This window comes from Pteropus vampyrus, unplaced genomic scaffold, assembly GCF_000151845.1.
Source record: "Pteropus vampyrus isolate Shadow unplaced genomic scaffold, Pvam_2.0 Scaffold152, whole genome shotgun sequence".
Lineage (NCBI taxonomy): Eukaryota > Metazoa > Chordata > Mammalia > Chiroptera > Pteropodidae > Pteropus > Pteropus vampyrus.
In genome coordinates this window covers 2693419-2718472 of record NW_011888933.1, presented here as the reverse complement: position 1 = coordinate 2718472, position 25054 = coordinate 2693419, and the positions used below count along the sequence as shown (strand labels likewise).

Sequence of the window (25054 nt, the reverse complement as noted above, 5' to 3'; positions counted from 1 at the left end):
TCCTTTCATTTTATACATGAAAAAACAGAAATTTAGCAGAATACTTTAAAATAAGACCTAAAGACAGAAGCACTAATAACTACCAGAATTTTAGGAAGACTATCTCTTTTGGGCCCAGAAAGATTTATAAAGAATCAAGCAGAACATCTAGAAATTACAAAGTTAATATTGAAATCTAATTTAATAGATGCATAAAATGATAGCTTAGACCCAGTTGAAGAGAGGATGTAAACTAGCAGATCTATCTGAAGAAGTTATCCAAAATGTAGCATAAAGAGATAATGAGATGCAAAATATGAAAGAAGCTAAGAAATGAGAAGTAGAAAGTAAAAGTCTAACATATATCAAACTACATCAAAGTTTCAGAAGGGTTGATAAAGCCTTGTGTTAACTAGGTGGTTAAAAGTGGGTTCACAATCAGAAGCTAGTTTACATTTGGGTATTTTGATATAATAATAGAGAATTATACAATAATGTCCATAATATTCCTGATCAGGACAGAGGATGACTGGTTTGGGTAACATTCAATCTGGTAATTTTCAGAGGTGTCAATTGTCCTCTGGAGTGCAGAGGGGACACTTATTGTTCTATCTTGATAGCATCACATCTTTGGTTTGGGAAGGATCATCTTTGAAAACAGGGTCCTTCTGGTCTTCGCCTAAATATGGAGCAACTAACTCCATAAAAGAATAAAATCGGAAGATGAGAACTCATCCTAGCATGAAATCAGGACCATAATTATAAGACCTTTAGTAAAATTATGAAATGCTTATACATTTCTCATATTGATCATGTTTCTATTATCTACTTTGCTCTAGTGGTTAATAATAAAAGCCTTAAGATACAAATAAAATTTGTGGAGCAAAGAATATGGGAGTTGGAGAGATTTGTGACCAGAGACGTGGGGAGTAGAATCAGCTTCAGAGGGACAGGGTAGTGTCTGAGTTTCTGGGGCCCTTCTGAGATAAGAAGAGAAAATGGGAGCTGGTTGAAGCCTGGTTCTAAGGCTGAATAGTAGAAAAAGGCAGGTGGGATTCCCCAACGATGCAGTCACTGCAGTCTGCGTAACTCTTTGGTCCTTACTGTATTCAGATATGAAATGACAGCACAGATAGATCTTTCCTAAAGACGGCAATGAGAAAGTAACAGCTCATAAGCTGGGTGAAGTTATGTTTTTGGCGATGGTGTTATGTAGATATTCTTTTAAAATTTTTCACTAGAAAAACTCTACAAATACTGGACTCAATGTAAAAATCATTGTTTTAAATGTATGGCTGAGCTGGCAAGAAAGAAAGGAAAATCCTTAGCAGCTTGAACTGAGATGGAAGCAAGAATCCAGAGAGACATCAAAGCAGTTGGCTGTCCTATGGTCCACGTGGCCTCTCCTTTGTTGTCACCACTGTGCAAAGCTCGGAAGGTAAAATGTAGGACCTGGAAATTTTCTTGAATGCCTGGAATCAAATCCCAGTTTTTAAGGAAGGGTCCGTGAGCATACTGGGGGCACACTTTTAACTCAGCATTAGCCATCACTTGTTCGAATCCTCACGTCATCCGGAGATGCGAGCTTACAGCCTTCTCAGGTCTTGGCAATGCACAGAGCTCTGGGCATGAGCACAGCCCTGGATGTGCCTGTGCCCAGCTTGATTCCTAGGTATACGTCAGAGCTTTTCAAAGCCTCTCTGTATGTCTCATTCTCCAGTTTTTCTTTTTACACTTTTAGTTAGTCTAATGCCTTCCTCCAACTGGTATCCATCACCTCAGGCAGATGCAAACTTAAATAACTGCCTGTAATTATTTGTGACACATGCTTATGGGTAAAAAGCTTGTCACACTAGGTGAGCTCTGAGGTCAAACATAGAGTCTTGCAATTGAGGTTTTCCAAGGAGCCACCAGACAAGTCATATAATAATTCTCTGGGAATGAAACTTTGAAGGAGTTCCTGCCCCTTTCCATTTCTTCCAGTGGCTGCCAGGCTGCTGGTCTTTGCCTAGGATGCATGCTATTAGTTTTGTTTTTTTTTTTAAACGCATCTGGTTTTCCTAGGTGGTCTCTCATCCAAGTACTAACCAGGTCCAACACTGCTTAGCTTCCAAGATTAGGCATGTTCAGGGTGGCATGGCCGTAGACCACGCTATTAGTTTTCAAGGATATCACAAAGCAGGAGAGTCCAGAATGGAACAGGGCAAGTGAAAAATGCCACAAAAGTGCACTTACTGAGATTGAACTCTTTCTTTCTTTTTCTTTCTCTTAAATAAACACTCTCTGGATTGTTGCTAGCCTTTCAGTAATTCCTCCCAGTGAAGGAAAGAATTTTCTGAGGTCCTTACTTTGCTATTTTCACTTAATCCACCTCAGTAGGGAATCTGAATAGGCATACTTTGTGCATCTGGGAACCACTTGGTTTACAAAATCTAAGAAGAGATATATAACCCATCTCACAGTTAAACTTCTATTGGAAAAAAAATGTACATTCTTCCACCACCTCTGTCTCCTTCTTGAACTTGCTTTAGAGACTATAAAAGTGAATAAATGACTAAATGAATGAATGGATCAATAAATCAATTAAATTTGTGGCTCATCAAAGGGTTCAGTACATAGACTTAAACATAAAGGGTATTCAAAGACCAGTGCTGAATCAAAATAGATCGGCTCAAAATAGGCAAAATTTTTCTGTTCTCTAATATATCTTATTCCTACTCATAACATCAAATCTTTAGTTTTATATTTATCCCATATAAAATTGTATAGTTTTTTTTAGTGAAGATTTCTCATTTCATTTTCGTGGGATATATATTAGTTTGGGTAGAAAATGAATACTATAATACAGTTTTAATGGTAAATTATTTCCATAAAAGAAAAAAATGAAGGAGAAAGGAGGACAGAAAAAAAAATCAAGGAGAAAAATAGACTTGCCAGTTGTCAAGGTGGTGGCCACTGACAAATTTTGAAAGTATTTTGGTAATAATAATCAGTTATGTACTCTTATTTGGAATAAACATGATGAGTACCTCTCCATTCAACTCCATTCGTGCAATCACAGAAAACTGCTAAAAATCAACAGCAGAAGAAACACTAAGAAGAGGCCATCCCAGCATTAAGAGATATTCCTATCAGTGAAGTAAACCAAGGGTTCTTTCTTGCAGCCAAAGAAGTTTATACCAAAAATTGAATTACATATAGACTAACATCAAACTTTTATTATAAGTTTTGACATAATTTTGGCCATACTTATCTTTCTTATTAATCTTAGCAATTATCTCATATTATTGAAATACTTTAAAGATGTAAGTTAAACTACTCTTAGATAAAATCCATTAATATTATAAATGTTCTCAAATATTAGTTATTAATGGACACAATAAGTAAATACTGCATAAGATACACCAGATATTTTTGAAAATAAGAAAAAAAAGAAAATATTTTGACTAATACTTAGCAGAGATATAATTATTTTCTATCGGAAAATTCATAACTAGCTCAATTGAAGGACATTAGTTAGAGAAGCCAATTTGGAAATAATCCAAAAGGATTTCTGTGTCTCATGTCTTTCTTTCTTAATTTGTTATAATGAATGAGTCATAATATTTTAAGAGGATTAAAACAGCTTATAATGAGAGCGTTGAATTTAAAGAACTACAGAAGGTTTAGTAACAATATAATATGATTATAATAAAATATAATATGATGAGTTAAGATAACATGATTCTTTCATTTCCTGTTCTTGCTAGCAAATTACAAAAAAAAACCACTAAGCTGCTTTTAATTTTGTTTCATTCCATTAGAGAAGATGTGAGGGTTAAGTAGAACCTGGCAATGTACACACACACACACACAAATATTGAGTTAACTCAATTTTATAAATGTGTAATAAAATTGCCATAACAAATCATTTTATGTCTTTACTTCTCTAATGACTCTATTTAATTAATAATTAATATAACAACAGTTCTTCAATTACTACTCTGAAAAACATAGCATACGTCTTTCGAAACTGTTTTATCTTCATTAAATACTTAAAATCATCTAAGAAAAAATAATGGTATTTTTCTCACTTCTTGTGACATTAAGTCTTATGACTGACTTTCAAATTTGAAAAACACCCTGAAAAGTAGGAAGATTCTTCAAGACATCAGGCCTGGGCTCTTCGGAAAGTCTTTGTCGTAAAAAAATAAATAGGGGGATTATTCCAGACTAAAAGAGAAATGACACAAAAACTGAATGTAATATGTGACCCTTGATTAAATACTGATTTTAAAAAGCTATAAAATATATTTTGAGACTACCTGGGGAAATGTGATATGAATTGGACATCATCAAGAAATTATTTTTCATTTTCTTAGGTGTGTTAATGATATTGTTTTGTAAGAGAATGTTCTTTTTGGGGGATGTATGCTGAAGGTTTTAGGGCTGAAGTCTATAACTTACTTTCACAGAACTCAGAAAAACAATGTACATCATAGTTGCCAGGCTGGGAATGTATAATCTGATTTAATCATGTACTGTGGTAAACAGAAATGCATTTCCTCCTTCATGAAAAAACTTGTTGCCCTAGTTCCTCGGACAGAGGTCAAGAGACAGCCTCCAGCTCGTAGCCCTTAAGGGATTGACTGCTGTTACTCTACGTAGAGCTCCTTGCCCAAGGTCATGCTCTTCAATAATTATTGAAATGGAAGTGAAAAGATGTGGCCATTTTGGCCCAATGGGAGACAATTCTGATAGATCTATTAGAGCTTCAGAGATCCACCTAGAGTTGGCTATTGCTGTCAGTACTACCTTGCAACTCTATTTCTGCCTCTGCTCAGTTGTCTCCTACCCATCCACCTTCCACACACAGGTAAGGATTCTAAGGGCAAAATCCAATAAACATCTGATAATTAAACTCTGCCCCAGAGTCTTCTAGAATAATTCAATCTATGACACAGATGAACATCAGATAACCTCCAAATGAGGAACTTTTTTTTTACTGTTTTGTTTTCTTAAAAAATGCCAATGTCATCAAAGACAAAGTAAGGTTGTGCAAATGTTCCAGATTAAAAGAAACTAAAGAGACATGACAACTAAATGTAACATGTAATGTTGTACTGCATCCTGTACTGGAGACAAATTAAATGTCCGAAAGAGTATTATTAGATCAGTTGACAAAATTGAAATATGGCTTGTAGATTAGATATAAATATTAAATCAATTGTAAATTTCCTGTAATTGACAAGTATACAGTGGTTATGTAAGAAAATGTCCTTATTCTTAGAAAATAGATGCTGAAATATATAGAGGTATATATAGGGACACATATATGCAACTTCTCAAATGGTTCAGAAAAACTACATACATATACTTAGAGAATACAAAAGCAAATGTGACAAAATTTTATCAATTGGTGAATCTAGGCAAAGGGGATATAAGAGCATTTTCTGTATTTTTCTTGCAACTTTTCCATAAGTTTGAAATTATTTTTAAATAAGAAATATGTATATATATACATACTATATATAAATAACTACAGATCAACCAGATATAGCAAAATGTTAACAACTGGTCTAGATATATGGTTGTTCTCTGTACTATTCTTTCAACTCAGAATGTTTGAAATTTTTCACAATAAAAAGAAGGGGGAAAAAAATAAAGGCCAGAATGTTTGGCATTACTTAACTCTTTAAGGTTTGCAAAACTTTACCTTTTGGAGCACTAGGCCTTTATTTTCAGGTTTCTGCCTCAAGTTTAATGGTTACTCTATTTGTGATTAACTGAGAGAACATAGAATAGCATACCAATTAGACTCTTAAAGTTTTCCCCTCTATAAAGTAGAACTCTTTAACTCATTAATTATTTACCTTCTCACTCTAAAAAACCTCATTAAATGTAAGATCTAAGTACCTAAACTGTCTCTCTTTATTCTCTGCTATACCCTAAGTTGCTGGGACAATTCCTAGAACAATTCCTGGTTCAATAAATATCTGTTAAAAGAATGAGAAAGATCTAAAATAAACATGATCTTGGCTAATAATTTTACCTACTACACATCAACTCCTACCATTATAGCCAAAATTAAATTTGGTTTTATTTTTTGCTTGCTTTCCATTTCTTATTACAAATTGGGAGAATGTGAATTCTAGAGTTTGGCAATCAAATCTTTAACATGGATGAACCCGAGCCAGGAAGTAGTGGAGGTAGTACCGCTGGGTTCCTGGAGGGAGCGGCAGAGAGCTTTTTGAATGCAAGCCCATCAGGGCACTTAGGTAGAGAGCGACCTTGAGGAAAAAGGTGAAACTGCGGCTGGGGACCTAGGAGGGGAGGACTCACCACATGGGATCGATCTTACTTGAAACCAGGAGAACTGATGCTCCACCACACTTGAAGGAAAGAGGTCCGAAGCCTATATGAGGCCACACGTCAGAAAATATAGCTTACTTATTAGCCAAATGTCGATACTCACTCAATGAAACCACAGGCGAGTAAAACTGCAGGAGATGGATCAGTCAGGAAGAGTCAGAATGCAGAAATCAGAACTGGAGCAAAAACCAAGAGGAACCTAAATAGATGTGGAAATAGAGTGCATCAGCTTTGTCCTATTTGGATGTTTGTGTTAACCACAAAACAACAGACTTCCCACGATCATGACCTCCAGCGAACCACTGGGACTTGCTAATGGTGCTGGTGGCTAACTGGACTCAGTCCTAAAGGGCAAGTGTCATCCTGAGACACAGGCAACTGTTATTTCAGAACACCCTTTACATTCTACTTTACTGTACTCACTATTTCTACTTCTAATTCAGAATCAAAGAAAGTTGAACAGAGTATAACTAAAAGCCTTCAGTTTTTCCTCTTTATCCTCCAGAATCTCCAATTTTTCATCTTCATCCTCTTGTCCAGCCCTCACTTTCTCATTTTCAAATTTAGAAAGCTATTCGCTTTATTTAAAATAATTTCTTTAAATTTGTAATTGGTTATTTTGCATTGAATAATAAAAATTATCTTATTAACTAACGCACCCAGCAACTATCCTAAGTAGTTTCAAAGTGGTGTCTTATATTGCTTAAAAAGGACCACGCTCCTCAACCTCTTTATACACTGTAGCGTAACATTAGGACTAAAATCAGTACTGGTCTTAATATAAAAGTACATTATAAGACATGACTTATGATATGCAGGCATCCTGAGGAATATGATTAGTGGTTGGGTTTTATTTCAGATATTTTACCCATTTACCATGAGAGTACTATATAATGTTTCTCCATTTTTGTCTCAAATTATTTCATTAAGAAATAATCAACTGTTGGCCTATTCCAAGGTTTGTAAGATGACTTTACTACAGATGTCACCGTATGGTCAAGAGCCCAGTTAACGGGAGGGAGTGTTACTCAAAGGGCAGACTAAACACAGCAAAGCGGAAGCAGTAAAACATTAAATAGGTTTAACTTCAAAGGATTTATCTATAATTTTGTAATAAATTCTGGAAAGAAGCTATTTCATTTTAATTATGAAATTTGTGAGCATTGGTTTAGCATTTTTTATATTGAATTACATATAAAGAAGGATAACATAATTGTATATTTAGGGCCTGTCAAGAAAAACTATGAAAGACTTTGAAATGGGCAAAAAGATTCCTGGAAATCCTATCTGGTCTGTTTTTTCAGGTTCTCTCTGCCTGTCATTGTCTTTGAGGTAATTTACAATTGTGTAAGTTGTAGACAACTTATATCTCTGCAAGTGATCCTTGTCCATTGAAATACAAATGAATCGTGTTTGGTGAAATGCCATTGATATTGCCCTGTATGTATTGGCTAGTTTTGCAACTGTTGAATATTCATTTAACATTTATGATGGATTACGTATATGTAATACCTTGAATTCTCCTTTTAACCCATGCAATCTTTTGCTGATTCTCTCATAATTAAGTTAAATAAAACCTTTAAAAAAGGATAATTTTATATTTGTATGAGTCATGATTTGCCTGCTTAAAAAAATTGTCTTTTTAATTTTTTAAAGTTTTTTAAATTTCTTTTTGAAATTGAGATATAATTGACATATAACATATTAGTTTCAGGTATACAATATAATGATTTGATATTCATATAGAGAATTGATTACCACAATAAGTCTAGTTAACATCCATCACCGTACAGAAACAAATTTTCTTCTCGTGATGAGGACTTTTAAGATTTACTCTCTTATCAACTGTCAAATATACACAACAGTATTATTGACTATAGTCACCATGCTGTACATTACATTCTCATGACTTATTTATTTTATAACTGGAAGTCTGTAACTTTTGACCCCCTTCACTATTTCATCCATTCCCCACTCCCTTTCTCTGGCAGCCACCAATCTGTGCTCTGTATCTATGACCTTGATATATTAAAAAATTATCTTTTAGTAAGGCTTCAGTCAAAAGTGTTGGTTTGACTTTGGGAGAACTAAGAGTAGGGATAGAATGGTGGGGATGCGGTAAGGTTAAAAAATGTATATGAAATTTCGTTCTGGTACACTCACTTTCCAAAACCTAAGTTTACCTTCCACTCCTAGAATCGTGATGGAACCAAACATCAGGCTGGGGAAGCACTCACTTAGAGGAAAGGGAGGAGGAAATGGGGGAAGAAGGGGTGTTTAAGTGCAATATCAGACAAACAGAGGAGGGCTTTAAGGGAAAAGAATTCTCATATCACCCCGTTTGATATTGCCAAAGGAAATTCTTCTTTTAAGAATCCTAGAATCTCTTCCCTTCATCCCTCTGTGTTATCTTTAAAGACTGTGTGTTAGAAGCCAGGTCCTTAATATGGCTGTTGGAAATGAAGGACCAATAAACAAGATGAATGTAATTGTTTTGCACAGATAGAACATTTAACACAGTATTCAAATGTGTGCACTTTGCTTTTTTCTCTCTCTCTCTTTTTGCAGTTAAACTGAGGCCACTTTAATCCCTCAAATAGAGGAAGGGATCTAAGCCATTGTTCCAGCCATGCCCAAACTACAACACAATTGGTTGGATGTGGCACTTTGCCTGATCAACATGGCAGTTTGAGAACACAGAATGCCTTCCTTGGCCTGAAGATTCCATCTGCCTCACTAAAGTGGGATGAAGAGAAGTCACAGCAGCCACAAAGAAATTCCAGTTATATCTAATCTGTCCTTGCCTCAACTCTCCTCTGGGATATCTAAATATTTCTAGGGTGTTTATGTGGAGCTGACTTTTATTTCTACATTCCCCTTTCCTGTCTGTCTGTTCTCTTCTGTCACCCTGGTCTCTTCAGTCCTTAAACCTCCTTCTTTCCCACCAATCCCTCCTCATCAAGTGCTTCTACGTAATTCAGAAACAATCACAAGCGTTTCTGGGCACTATTTTATGGCAGTTAAGAACTAGGGCCCTGGAGTCAGAGACCTTGGTTTCTAATTGTAGTGCCATTTTTCACCTACCTGTGTGGACTTGGAAAATTAGTCAAAGCGGCAAGCCTCAATTTCTCTGTCTTTAAAATAGGGATAATAATATCTATTTTATTATTTATCTAGTTCAGCCGTGAAGATGAAATGAGGCAATTAGTGAAGCTCAGTGTCTGACAGTCATCTATTGCTATTATAACCTCCTGCTCTATTTCCAGTCATCTATTTCTTATTTTCCCTCTATCTGTGGTGTTCTTCTATTTCCTATTTTCTCATTTGTAGGTACTACTTCCCATCTTCCTCTTCAACTCAACATAGATACTGACAGGGTTCAGGACATGCTACCCCAAAATATAGCACCTTGGCATACTGAATATTTTAAGCTAAAGGAATCTGAGAAACAGCAGATACAGGAGGGCTTTTGTGACCTTCCCCTGAAGCAAATCATAAGGCCGACATGTGAGAGGTGCCCTCCCTGTACCCAGAGAAAATGAGCATCCTTATCTCTGAAGCCGGAGGGATGGATGCAGAGAGGAATCTGAAAAAACAGGACTTGTTATGTTTACCCAGGTTTATTACTCTTAGCTCATATCTCTTTTGTCATTACATTTTTCTATGACTTTCCACTTTACATTGAGCCTAGTATAATAATTCTCAAGTTTAACTATTTCTTCAGGTCTTCATTATGAAGTCCTCTTTATGAAGGCTTCTGTGTCACGTAGCACTTGTATTAAATTTATATGCTTTTCTCTTTTAAATAAAAATTAACATAAACTATATGTAAATACATGTATTTTATTTAACTTATATTTAATTATTTATAGTTAATATAAGTAAATAAAAGTTAGGATTAATTTGTTAATCTGCCTTTTGTTACAGGAGCTCCAGCTGAGAATTTAGAAGGGGAAGAAGAAAAGATCATTTTTTATTTTGCTATAATACTGAATCAAAGACACTGGTTACATTTCCTATGCTATGATTGTTCTTGAAGACAGAGTGGCTCTAACTACCATGAGAAGCCCAAATAATATTGATCCAAAAAAAAAAAAAAAGAAAAAGAAAAAGACAGTGGTCACGCACACCATATTATTTTTTGATTACAATCAATTCCATTTTCTTCATTTTTGATCAGGGGAGAAAACCCATCAGTAAACCATTGACAGTGCCTGGCTCATAGTAAGATCTGAGGAAGTGTGAGATATTGATATTACATTGCCTTATTAGCCCTTTTATTAGGGTGTATTATGAAATAAGTCACATAACATATGACTGTTGAAAAGTAACAAATTCTTGGGTTTCCAGCTAATTTTAAATGATCAAGGGCTCCAATCAGAGAGCTCGCTTGATATTATTTGTAATTGGTTTAGATAACATTTTGAATTTATGTTTCATCCTAAGAGAAAATGGCAGCTGAAAGATACCACTGTAAGCAACAAAATGGTGGTTTCTTGCTGTTACAGTAAAGCTGCATTGTGCTCGTTCTTTCCTTTCCAAAAGTAGGACATTCTGGTCCCGTGATAACGTTTTACTAAAGGAGTTTATTTTGCATCAGATGATTCATGTCAATGAGTTCATATCTTGTGAGGAAGATCGGTACAACATAGCTGGACTTTTTGCTATAATCTCACTGACTTGCTGTAATCCAGCTGGCCAGAGAATACATCAATTGTCTGCCTCAGCAAGAAAAACACTAGCTCTTCCAAAGAATTTCTGTTGGGACATTCTCTTAAATTTGATGAATAAGTTATTTACTGATTGCTAGAGAAAAACGTAAAAATTTAAAAAATGGTCATTCTTTAGGAAATTACTGAAAGGCAGCCAGGAAATTCAAGCAGGTTCCATTTGCCATGGCTAGAAAAGTGATCTGATTTTTTAAACAAGCTTTTATTTAAAGTTGAAATAAATGAGTTCTTAGAAATATTACAACAAAAAGTTAAAATGGAGAGACATCTTCTGCAATCATTTTTTTCCCTCCCTGTGTTCTAGGAGATATAATACATTTTTTAGATCTGAAAATACCACTTTTATAGAGTGTGTATGGTAATATAATCCCTCCTATTAGAGAAGCAATTTCAAGCTGTGCTGAGATTCCCCTTCCCAATTCAACTTCTCAAAAAACAAAAGGCAAATGATGGAGAAATGGCATGTTATAAACGAAATATCGTTCCAGAGCCAGGCATGCCTCCCAGACAAGGGAGAAATAGCTTAGTCATTTTACTATCTTCTACATTTTTCCTGCCTTCTTGGTCAGTGCATGTAGAGAACTATAATTAAGTATATATTTTTATGTGTGTTGATTATGATAAAATGTTTCTAAAGGTGAATGGGTTCATTTTGAAATGAAAAGGTTTCATTTAATTAAATGAAACCCTATTGGGGCAGAATGACGAACAGAAAAGTCATGTTTGATATTATCTAATATTTTGTAGCACCTGGGCAACGGAATAAATAATTTATATCAACTTAATATTTTCCATTAGGTGACCCAACAGTTGCTTCGACTAAGCTTTAGTTTCCTGAATTTGCTGGTGGTTTTGGAATTAAGGAGAAAAATCACTAACAATTCTAAAGGGTAAGCTATATTTTTAGATACTTTCCTAAATGAAGTATATTCCCAGACTTCTAAAGCCTATCCCATATTTTAAATCAGGATCCCCACTTTGCGCTCTTACCACTTTTAGTTATATACTTGAATGCTTATTTGATAAATGTCTCTTTTCCACAAGGCTATAATTTGGTTTATTTTTATACTCCCAGAGCCTACCACAGTGCCTGGCAAAGAGTGAATCTCAATAATATTTATTAACTGGTGTTAAGACTATTCAGTGGGTTTTGATAAAAGTCATTTATGATCATGGGCATCTCAACAATAACTAATATTTTATTTTTGTCTGAGAAGGCAAAGGTGAGTTTGAGAAGGGAACTTACATTCTTAATTATCATCAAATTCATTCATTCCTGTGTTCAGAATCTCTTTCTATTAAAGGTGTTAAAAGAATGTCGATCACCTAGGAAAGCTAGCCTCACTCCTGAGAGGTGTTAAATCTGTTCAGCCACTTAATTAGACCAGGACTTTTTGATTGACAACTGGTTCCGCTTCCATGGAAAGATGATGGAGCATTTTCTCCAATTATTAAGAGCAAACTAATTCCCTATAAATAAACCATGTGGTGTCTAATTGTGTTTTGCTTATAAGTAAATCCAGTTCACCTAACTATCTTCAAAAGAAAGCAAATACCAAGCACACCTAATTATATAATATCGTTTAACACATTATGATAATACCTAACATTTTCTGAGAACTTGTTAAGTAGCTAAGTAACTTTATATGCATTTTCACATTTAATTCTCACAACAATCCTGTGAGGTACTATTATTATTCTATTATAATTTCTAAGAGGCTAAGAGCCATTGGGCAATTAACAAAAGTGGTGAAACCCAGACAAGACTTCTGGGTCTGTCCGACTTCAGATTTCCTTCTTAACTCTTGTACACAAACTCTCTGTAATAATTATCTGTTAATGCATTTAACTTCCTTACTAAACTGTGAGAGCCTCAAGGGCAAGGACTATGTTTTACTCATCCTTATATCTCAAGTACAGAGTGCAGGAAACATAATAGGTCCTCAATAAAAGTTTAATGAATGAAGGAGGAAGTGCTTTCTCAATCATCAAAACTATGGTATGCTTAATACGATTTCCATGTTAAATATAGTTTTCTATGTAATGTGTATACACAAAATACCCAAATCAAACAAATATTTATATAATAAAATAAATAATTATATATAAATATACAACTATTTTTTATTAAATTTTTATTAAAGCATAAGAAATTGCCATTTTGTTAGGTCAAAAATAGTCAAGGTCTATTTATATGATACAATCTAGTAAAAAAATCTATATCAAACTATTTATATAATGAAGACGAATACTCCACTACCAGATTTTTCCTACTCAAATAGAAAGTTTTATGAACAATTAAGGATATCTATAACCACTTTCTCTGGTTCCAATATCTAACTTTATATACAAATTTATTTTTCATGCCAGGTAGGGATAACTGAGTCCTAATGAAAACTTGACCCCACACATATTTATTAGAATTGGCTTGGATTCTGTCTTTTCCAAGCTGCCAGGCCACACACATCCTTTCAAAGTCCTTCGGTATGAAGTCTTCCCTTTTTAATATTAACTCTGCCTTTATCTCAAGCCCTGATGCACCCCCTAGTGTTCCTCAAATACTTTTGTAATGATTATACTACATGTTTCTCTAATAATCACTTTTCGTTGAATATGAGGTCTATTGTATTTAATTATATAAAGCATTTGCAAGGGAGGAACTAAATAAACCCAACAGATTCAGTTATTGTACGAGATAATTGACTGGTTGACCATGAACAAATCTTTAATAACTTTTTTGGGGGGGCTTTTGTCAAGACAAAATATAGCAACAAAAAGAAATGCAAAATTAGAACTTCAAGAAGTAGCCCTGGAAGCCATTTTAAGCACACGTGAGCTCTGCTTTGCTTCTGCATGATTCCTGAGATAAGACTGTGACTTCTTCTCATTGAATTCTTTATGGGTTAAATGTTATGAAATGAATTACTTTCTTGGCTTCACGTTACTTGGAACTTTGTCATCTAGGGATTGTCTTTTTTGCAGGTGATACTAAAAAGGCTTCTTGTTTTTGGTGCTGTAAGACTGTCCACCTAACCCACTAATGGACCTGAATTATTTTCCTACTCTAGTTTTCAATTTAAAAGCTACACTCAAGTCTACGGCCATGCCACCCTGAACAAGCCTGATCCCATCTGATCTCGGCAGCTAAGCAGGGTCGGGCCTGGTTAGTACTTGGATGAGAGACCACCTAGGAAGACCACGTGCTGTAGACATAAAAAATAAAAATAAATAAATAAATAAATAAAAGCTACACTCAAAGTCCACTTGGGAGTTTCTCAGTTCTAGGTGAGTTAGCCTGGCTTTGAGTGCAGCTTTATTACCTGGATTGGTTAAATTCTGAAACACTGTGTGTAATCAGCAACACTAGTATTATAGGTTTTCAGGACTTAAGTGGGAATCTTCATTGAAGAATTGAATTAGACGTGGCTTCTCTAGAGAAGAGTAGTCAGCAGTGTTGTCAAAAATAGCACAATGACAAACGTAAAATGCTATATAAATATATTTCTATAGTAACCTGAAATTTTCCCAAATTGACAGTGGGCACAAATGGAGTTTTAATTCAGAATTCAATGGAGTATCTCCATTGGTAGATGCAGTACTCACTGTATTTGCTTGATAAATATATCACACTTGAGAAGAGTTCACTAAAAAGTATTTCCTGGGCCTCCAGGAGGTGAATTACATGTTTGTATACAAGTCTGTTCCTCTTTGGTGCCGAGACTCTGTCAGGTGTACTGCCAGAGCACTGGGCTACTTGCCCTGTCAAAGCTGGGTAGAGCTTTGGGATGAAGTGAGGGTAGTAGGCTGTAGAATTCTCCTCTGTTATGATTTTTGTTGTTGCTGTTATAGGACACCCAACTAAGGTTGTTTGTGTCCTGATGTTTTAGTGGAAACAATGCTTCGCATTTTCACTTGCATGATGCTTCCCATCTCCTCTGAGAGGTCAAATGCTCCTTCCTCCTAGCAAGCTCTTCCACAAAGCTCCTCAGGCCAAAAAATGACTTCTTAAAGGTACAACCCAATAGTTGCTCAGTCAAGTGCAGGTCTTTTTATCTTACTTCGACTCATGATGGGACAGTACTACCCACCCGTCTCACTGTCTCACCTCCTCCATTAACCATTCACTTGCATACTCCTGTCCACATCCATGCCTCCCTTTTCTGAATTCCATATTCTATAGATACTACACACTTTTAAAACTTTTTTAGTTTAATAACTTAATTCTGTCTCCAGACAGCACAACTCTAAGCTTATTTAGGGCAATAACCTTCCATTAAAATCCTTGTATCTTCTTTCACCATACTAATTGAGAGGTCAGTCAGTACTTGCTTGACTGAATGTGACACATAATAGTCTAAATAAAAGTGTTTCTCACCAAGTATTTCTTAGGTACCCACTGTATGGATTAGGTAACCATTACATATATCACATTGAACAATGACTACTTAATAAGCAGCAGTTAAAAAGGTGTGTGTGTTGGGGGTGGGGGCGGAATTGGAGAGCTGGAAGGAAACTTACCTATCAGCTTTCTTTTAGAGGAAAGGAAACTGAGGTCTAGAAAATTTGTTCTGCCTCAAGCCATCAAATAAGTCAGAGGTAGAGTTGGGAATTGGAGCTCTTGGGAGACAAGCAAAATGAAAATAACGAGTGTAAAGATATTGTGCAACCATAGATTTGAGACATATTTGGAAAATGTCCAATTTAAAAGAAGGCTGTTAGGAATCTCCATTTAACTAGTTATGCTTTCTTTTTATCTTTTAAAATTTAATACTATCAGTTTTTGTTGTTGTCTTTTATTGTTGTAGAAAAACTCTCATTAAAAGTTTTATGAGGTGGAAACCTTCACTAAAGTTAATGTCATCAGAGACCAGGTGAAGTAGAACTGGAGTCCCTACCAGACTGAAGGGTTTTAACCTTTTGTGGTGTACCTGAAAATTGGGACCTGAAGAAAAAAATAAAAATTTTTAATGTTACAAAGTTTTTAAATTATAAAAGTAATAGCCTATTAGACAAATTTGAAGAAAAAGAAGAAGAAGAAAGAATGTATCAGCAAAGGAGTCCAGCATCTGCCACTGTGGCATAAAAATTATTTTGAGCGGAAGGCATTTGAGGTCCTAAAGGAATTCAATTGTCATAAATCCCCAGGAGCAACCAGGGAAGACTAGCTCTTATCACCAGAGCTAACGCATACCACACCTAAACAGATATGTCACAACAACTATAATATTGCCCATCTGTTCTCCTAAGCGCCCATTTATCTAACAAAAAGCTCATTTGTTTTCCCGTAAATTCGCTTTCTCCTCCTCCCCTTTCCTTCTGAAGAAGTCACTCGTTTTCCTGTAAGTGCCTGTTACCCTTTCCCTTCTGCCATTAAGATGATTTATAAGCCCCAAATTCTAACCATTCCTTTGAGTCACATTTTTCTGTTAACTCCCCTATGTACATTAATAAAAACATGTAATTAAATTTTTGTGTTTTCTCTTACTAACCTGTCTGTTGTCAGTTTAATTCACAAGCCCTCAAGAACTGCACTTAAAAGTTTTTCCTCCCTGACACACAATCAGCTAACCATCAGCATACCAGCTCAACACAACTATTTCCAATTTTGCATAGTTTCTTAAATTTTTTCAACTGCATTTACTCTTTACATATTTATAATCATTATTAACATAATATAAGCACCCATCCATGATGTTACGTAACCCTCCAAATTATGATTTCCTAATGACTTCAAAACAGTTCCTTGAGATGATACATAAATTTCTTACATAGCCTCCTACTGTTGGATATTTAGATTGCTTCTAATTTTTTAAAGTTATAAATAATTTGGAAAAAAACCCTTTGAACATAAAGCTTTAATCCATCTAAAATTACTTCTATAAATTAGCTCTAAGTGCTGTGGCCTTTGAAAAGGGAATATTGTGTTAAATATCTATCTCAGGGAGATAGCAATTCGTATTAAAGTAACAAGAAAATTCTTTTATAAACCAAATAACTTAAGTCTCAGGTAACATTGTAAAGGCCATGAAAAAAACTTTAAAACCATTTAGTGTCTGGAAGATGTGTAAACATGATGAGAATTATTTAATAAGAGGAATCACTTGAACTAGGTAATTGGAAGCCCAGAGAAAGATCCCTTGGCCTTTTCTTTCTTTTTTCTTCTTTTTTTTAAAAATCAAAACGAAACAAACAAAAATAATAGTGGATTAATTTAGCAACAAGTTTGTGGAAGTTTGGGTGAATGAGTTAGATTTAAGTGAAGAGGGCCAATTTAAGAGAATAATTGCTGATGAAAGTTCTATTATCAAAGCTTCATTTGGTTTTCATTAGCTTTCATTTGGAGGAAATGATAAACTATTAGACAAAAAGCAATTGGTGCTCACAGTTATCCAACAACCAAAGGAACAATCGAGTTAGCTGAACCTTTCCCCCAGCGACTTTCCTGCATTTAGCCATTTGTCCTTCATTAGAAGGGCCCAGGACCAACTATTTTAACAGGCAATTGATTAGGAGATTTCAAATAGCAACAACAAAGAAATGTTTGTTTTGAAGAACCACAAGCTATTCATCTTAAAAAGAGAGGGGGAAAAAAAAAACAACCCAACCAAACCATATTACAACTCAATTTAGAACTTTTTTTTCCTACTTTGTAATCAAAGGGGAGCAAAATCAATTTTCATCTCGGAGTACCATTTTCTCCTATTAGATTTCTCTACAGTGGGCTTTCCACAAATGATGCTTGATTATTTCTGAGTCATACTACTTAAAATCCACATTTATGAACAGTCATTTCCTAGGTAAAAGCTGAGGAAATTACAGAAAGTTCTTTGTGCCCTTATGTTCTTTCAGTGTTTTAGATTTAATCAGCAGCTGTAGCAAGCCCTGTTATGATCTTCCCTCAACACTTTTGACAGGACCAAAAATATGAACCTGCACATAGAGCTTTTCATAAACTATCAGGAGTCCTTTTTCTTTTTTGCCAGCTGGTAGTTAGTCAAAATACTGTTTCGGGGAAAAAATCGTCTGCAGGAATCCTCATCAGGTCAGCTGCAAATGTGTTCGGTTCGAGAAAAACAAACACGCACTTACCAGTTAATTTTCTGTGAGGAGAGGAGCTATTGAGATGCCTGGGTGTAACCTCCCCGCTGCAGTATGAAATGGAGGGTGGTTTTCCGAACAGCTACGTTGTACACTCTTCCCTGCCTCCTCATTTGGCTTTTATCTGGCTTTTGAAATGACACTGTAGAGGAGAATGATGTTGGGTTTCATTTGAATGTGGTTCTTCCCTTCCTCCACCACCCTCCATAAAAATTAACCACATATTTCAGGAGAAAAGTAAGCAATGAACACACTGTACAAATTAATCCTTTTGCTCAGCATGTATGTGTGTAATTGAGATTTTTTTTTTCTTGAATGGAAATCATCGCTATTGGCTGCAGTGCCCTAGGCTGAAAAAAAAAACGAGGGGGGAGCCAATTCCTCCTTTGTTAGGGTGGGATTTTGCTTACGAAAAAATCAAATTAAATTTCATTCCAATGACAGAATGAAAAGAACCTTAGAAATGTGAAAGGAGAGCTCTGATAGTGAAGAATTGGAATCACAGTATTAAAGTATATATTTTAGTTTTTCTTTCTTTACTTAGATAGATGACAGAGAACTTTCCAGGCTCTGAGGAAATTAAAGGTTTGATTTTTATCCTTCATCTCATCTCTAGGGCTCGTGAATGTGGGCTCAATCTGTGCACCTGAGGCAAGACTCAGAATTTAGAAATTCACAGGGTGAGAATTGTGGAGGCTGAAGGTAAGCGAGTCTTGATGTGGTTAGCTTCCCTCTGCAGGGCTAACTTGATTAATTTTGTAAGGTCGAACATCAGTTTGACGATGTGATATTGGAAATCGAACATTATTAGGTCCTAAAACATTGTTAGGCTAGCTAACTGAACATTTTTTGAGGAGCACATGATTCTGTATTTGACTGTTGTGAGACACTGAAAGGGGAGCAGAACGTGTCACCCCAAAATACCTCTTTGGCATAGGATGATTTGGAGCTGATTATTTTTAAGAAACTGCAGACACAGAAGAAGCTCTGAAAAGAGTGGAAGTTACCCTTTTGTAAGGGAAATCTACATTTATAAAGGAAATTTACATTAGAAAGGGGCCTTATATCAGGAAGAGAGCTACTCCTGGAGATAATTTTTACATCTGAGCGATTCATCTGCCAGTCAGGGCAATCTTTGTTTACTAAACACTTCCTCTTCTCACCTTCTGGTGAATTGCCTTCCCACCCCCCAACCCCCTAAATTCCAGCCCTCCATCCCTTTCTTTAGCCGAAGACCCTATATAACCCTCAGTCTGCTGGCCGCCATTTGAGGCTCATTTTTGTGAGGCTCTCAAATATACATAATTAAAATTTTTTTTTTCCTCCTGTTAATCTGGTTTTTTTTTTACACGGGGTCATAGCCAAGAACAATGAAAAATAGAGGGAGAATTCTTTTTCCTCCTCTCTAAGAACAAGTCTAAAAAAGTTTAAAGCAGTAATTCTTACTGTAGGGAGTTTAAGGTGGTGTGTGGGAGCAAACTGAATAACCTTGGGGCATGAGGTAGGTATGCTGTTTCAAACTCCAAATATCCCTGGCCTGTAAGGATGTACATTCTCACGTTTGCCCCCAAACCCTTGATTCCACAGAAGTAACCTCTTTTAATAATCTTGACATATTTCTTTTCAGTACGATCTGAGCACAGATGTGCTCGTCGAAGGAGGTAGCAGTAGAACTCTGTGCTTGGAGACTCCTGTCTGGTCACCAGTTACCACTCCTTGGCATCGGCAATATTAGTATTTACTAATAGTTACATGCTATTTTCTGTAATCACACAAAAGCACAATTTTATCCAAAAGAGACATTTTGAGGAGAATGTCAAGAAGTTTTAGTTACTTTACATGGTTTTGAGATTTTTTTGGTGATAGAGTGGGAAGCATTGAGTAGCAAAAGATAAAGACAAGAAATGACATTTAGCAAGCATTTAATATGTGCCAAGCTTAGTCTGAGCACAGTACACACTGAAACTCAGGAAAATGTACACTTTTTTTTTTTTTTAATGTTTTAGCTACCACACTAAATACATATATATGGTATACCTTACAGTTGGTCTGTTATTCAAAAGTAGTTGAAGCTGAAGTGCTCAGATGTGCTAGAGATAACTTACCTGCCACCCCGGGAATGCACACGGAGCAGTGGATATCAGCTAGGCTGTTGGGTGCATTGGTTAAGCTGGTGAGTCAGTTTACTGGAGATCTGTTAAGACAGCCTCTACTGTAAGTTGCAGAATTGGAGTTCAGCCCCAGACACTCAGACTCCTAACAGCATCTCCTAAAATACTTAATCATGTGGATGTAAGAAATGTCTAAACCTGTAGAGAGATGTCCAGACCTGTAGAGATTTTTCTTGTTGTTTTTTTGTTGTTGTTGTTTATTTGAGCCAAACTGACAATTGACAAGAAAAATCTCAATGAATTGAGAAAACGACCTGGAGAATGGCTGTTTTGGAGCTTATTCTGTATGTTAGAATCAAAGGAAGAGACCGAGATGTAAAGAGGGTTACGTGAGATCCATTGGTGATAGATTAAGTGGGCAGGAGAAAGCGAAGGGAAATCTCTGGGATTAGATAAAAAATAAAATGGAGAGACACATCTTTTACATTGGTGGGTACAGGATAGTTAATAATTTACATTTACAGCACTTGGAGATGGTATTCAGGAAACGAGATAACAATGAAGGGTTCTGTGGTCTCATGCTGGGTGTGCCCTGAGGGGTCTGGAAAAAGAGATTACTCTGACATTTCAAATGTATGTTATCTTAGATACAAAAAGACAATAGACAGGCTCACTTAAGGTAAAGATTGACCTTTGTCAAGGAAGATACAGGCCTAGGACATGACCTGCTTTTAGTTAGGAATTTTTATGTTCAGACTATTCTATGTGGTTACTTTCGGTCACTGACCTCCCTTGAGCTTGTCAGGTTCAGTATGTGGCTCCTTTTTTTGTTCACAACCATTAGACTCTCCATCTCTCTATGAGAAGAGATGTTTCCAGAACTGAATGAATGGAAGGAAGGGGCACGAATAATTTCTACCAGATTAAAGGATTTCAGGACACTTCCACCACTTTCTAAACCATTGCAATTTCTCTGAAGCCTGTTGTGGTTAGGATTTCAAGAGGTCTCTGGAGAGGTGCATGTGTATGTAAGCAGGTTTGTAGGGCCAACTGGGCTCAGGAGACATACAGTGTCTCTATCATACTCTTCTAGGGAACAGAATCTCTCTTTTCCTAAAAAGTGCTTTTTTCCCCCCTGATGTGTGAAATTTCACCGTTAGAGAATTTTTCTCTTGAAGAGAGTACATTCTAAAAGACCTTTGTATTAATGTAGTGAAGCTCCAATAGAATTGATTGGGTAATTTTAAGATAGTCATCCCCTCTCCCCACCCTTACCCCACCAGAAAAAATTGGGGCCATCTTGGCTTCTCATTTTTTGATATGATCATGGATATCATTAGTCTTTTCATTTCTTGCTTGATGTTAAAATAGCATACAGGCCCCAAACACCTGATGCTAAAATTTCAGAAATAGATATTTGGGAGAATACAATCGGATCATATTTATTTTTGTTGTTTGTACAAAAAAAAAAAAAAAAAGTTGGCCCAGAACATAACCACTGAAAAAGAGGTAGTAAACAAGTACACAATTTTTTAATAAAATAAGCTAATTTGTGGAAAATGGAAAGACTTCCCTGTTTTTCAATTATTTTCCTCTTGTCAGACAGGGAGGTAACTATCTCCTTGTGTAAGTGCCCTTTGTAGGCCAGTTTTCTTCAGGGTAGGCGGGATTGGAGATTAGATTGTGGGGCGTTGATTGGGCTGAACAGTGAGTCTGGAACCATGCAAAGCTTTTTCTAGACACTGAAATGTACTCACAGTCACAGACTCAGTGGCTCTGGGAGGTCACATGTAGGAGCCATGCCAACCTGGCCATACAGGGCAGCTCTCATGCTTCTTAAACCAGAGAATTCTTAAAGGCCACTGAGGACAAAGACTTCTCAATAGTCCTGCTTTTAATTCTGTCTGGCCCCTGCAGGAACTAAGCTTTGAGGATGCTCAGTAAATCTGTTAGAGGATTTAGCTCTGCATCTTTTTAATTAAGATACACAAATCTCTAATTACCTGTGGAAATGTGGAGAACAGCTTCTATTGTTATCCCTAATTTGAATAAACCTTCCCTTTTAATATGCCAAATGCCAAATCACATGAAGTCCACATACAGTATTTAGATTGGTTTTCTTACCTCCAAATCTCAAATGCACAGGCCGGAAGCTTTCAGAAGGCAAAGCAAACACTCACCTCTCAGAAGGTACCTGTCGTGCCTTGCGGCTGCAAGGAGGGAGGTTCGTGGGCAGAGGCTTCGAGCTCTGTGTTCTGAATCTTTGTGGTTAATAATTTCTCTGGGAGAACGGTTCGCAGCTACCCTCAGTCTTGGAAAAAAGTATTTCCTCTTTTTGTAACCATAGGAGACAAATAATCTGTTAACTTACAGCCCTAGAAAAAGAAATGTGGTTTGCCAGTGGTTAAATAAATCTGGTGTATATCACTTAGTCAACAGACATCTGGGTGACACCATCCTTGGCCCTGATTCAAAAAAAAGGATTGCTCTGAGAGTTCAGGCCGCTCCCAACTATTTGCTTTAATTATACTACTTTGCTTGTTAAACTGCAGATTATGGATATGATGTAAGTGTATCTGGATTTTTCTAAAATGTCACATTTTGGGAAAGGAAAGGGATCAGAGAATAAAGCTTATTTTCTTGACTTCTTTAACTGGTTCAATCACTACTTGCATTTTTCATTAGGAAATTGGTAGCCTAGGGCATACTGCAGCTGCCATGTGTTTTCTTTGCGCTGCACAGTGTTTTCTAGAGTTTGAATTAATTTCCATCATTTAAAAATCAGATATTACACAGCCATTGAGATTATCAGCTCCTCATGGAAAAATTGCCAGATCTGGGTAACCATGGGCCCACATCCCACAAGAATACAGTTGGAGGAGGCTGAGTACTGGCTGCTGCCAATACCTGACCTCTTTGGGCAGGCATCACCTTCCAGTTCTACACCTTTTCCTTCTGCCCCGCTCACTTACCCACGACATCCACCTGGATCCTCCAGGATTCTGCACTTTCAACCCTTATGTCCCTTTCTTATTCTTTTCCTGTTGAGTTTCTTCCTTTTAGGAAAATTAAATACACAGAAAGCTAAGTCATTGGGCAATCGTTTTTATTGCATAAGGAATTTTAAGTTTGTTCATTAAGAATTATGAACCTCTGTTTCCTTAGCAAAACTTGAATGCATTATAAAATATGATTAAATTAATAAAATCAACTTAACTAGGTTAACTGTGGAATAACAGTGTGGCAAAGGAGGTGCAATGGAGAGAGATCTGCCCAGTGCAGGCAATAAGAGAGTTCACTGTCTGTAGGGAATTTAAAAACGATAATAAAACAAAATACAGTTCTTTCGCTTTTTGTGATCACCATGTACCAGCAATTGTAAATAAGGTCAGTGATGAAATATTCCCTTCAAAATATCTTTCTTTAGCTTAAGTTCTAAAAAAATTGCTGTGATTACTCTAAGCTTCAATTACTTATATTCTTATATATACGTAAAATTTATTTTTTAATAAACAATGTGTTGCATAAAAGTTAATTCCTTATTCTTATTTTATTTTTGTTTCTTATTCATTAATAGACAATGTATTTTACACAGGAGTTCATTGGAAAGAAACTCCTATTTATAGAGTCACCCCAGCGCCACGTGTGGACACAAGTTAATCTTTCTAAGATTAAGTTGGTAATGGTTCCACATCGTTGGTGATGTTTGTGTTTCCCTGCATTTAAACAGTAGATTGGAAACACACAGTGATAGCGCAATCATGGTAAGGATGAAGAAACAGAACTTGAGGACTTTCAGCTTCTTTATTCCATGCCACCACTTGAAATGTTTAGTTATATTTAAAATGTGAAATGATGAAACCAAGGGGGAGCTGCTAGGTGTACTATCTTTTTTGTTTGGCAAATGTAAATTTTAATCTACAGATTAACTTTCTATAACTGAATTTGGAAAATGTTTTTTAAATTAACATTCACTTTAAAAATTGTTTTAAAATGAAAGCCTAATTCAAGAAGTAAAAGCAGTACAATAATGATAGGATTTAATAGTTGCCTAAATTTCACCTTCTGCAGACATATTAGTTTCATTGAAATTCAGTTATTAATTACTGATGTGGGGGAGGAAAAGGATCTTTTTTTCTCCTTGATCCATTTAAGTGGGGGCCCCAGTAACAAATAACAGATTGACGAGAGAAAAGCATACAGATTTCTTTAACATACATTTTACATGACACCGAAGCCTTTATAAAGAAATGAAGATCCCAGGATACAGTTAAACCTGAGTGTTTTTATGCTAGGTTTGATGAAGAGTGGAAAGCCGTGGGGAAAAAAATGTGGTAGGAGGAAAAAGAGTATGAACCAAGTATGGTAAATTGAGGGAAACAGGAAGGCCTGTTTGTTAAATGCCTCTTGGTATCTTGGAGATAAGGATGGCCCTTTCCTCAGGTATAGGGAGTGCATCTTCTAATGAGAGTTTTATGACCTGCTTAAGGAGAAGGTCAGAAGGTTCTTCCTGCACATGCTGTTACTCAAATTCCTTCAGCTTAAAATATTCAATATGCCAAGTTGCCATATTTGGGGGTAGAATGTTCTGAACCCTGTCACTGGACAATTATTTCCATAAAATATTATTATATCAGACTGTAACCAAGGGATCTACAGTTAAGTTGGTAGTTAGATATAAAAAATGTTGAAGAAACGGTTGTTCGTTTTTCCTCTTTTTGTACTACATTATTTATTTATTTTCCATTTTGTTTCCTGGCATAATTATACAGACAAAGATTCAGT

At 36.0% G+C, this 25054-nt stretch overlaps 1 protein-coding gene and 1 pseudogene across 2 annotated transcripts in view; one reads left to right on the top strand and one right to left on the bottom strand.

Annotated features, from left to right (window-relative positions):
* Positions 1-22527, bottom strand: part of GPR1 (G protein-coupled receptor 1) — a 42410-nt gene extending 19883 nt beyond the window's left edge. The window contains exons 1-3 of one of the 2 annotated variants that reach the window (XM_023536297.1): positions 22450-22527; positions 18150-18300; positions 6434-6529 (exon numbers count right to left, since the gene is read on the bottom strand). The gene's annotated coding sequence lies outside the window, so the exon portion shown is untranslated. Of the gene's footprint in view, positions 1-6433; positions 6530-18149; positions 18301-20263; positions 20367-22449 lie in introns of those variants that run through there. The other variant, XM_023536298.1, reaches the window with a different exon arrangement.
* Positions 14154-14272, top strand: LOC111745367 (annotated as a pseudogene).
* Positions 22528-25054: the final 2527 nt, after the last annotated feature.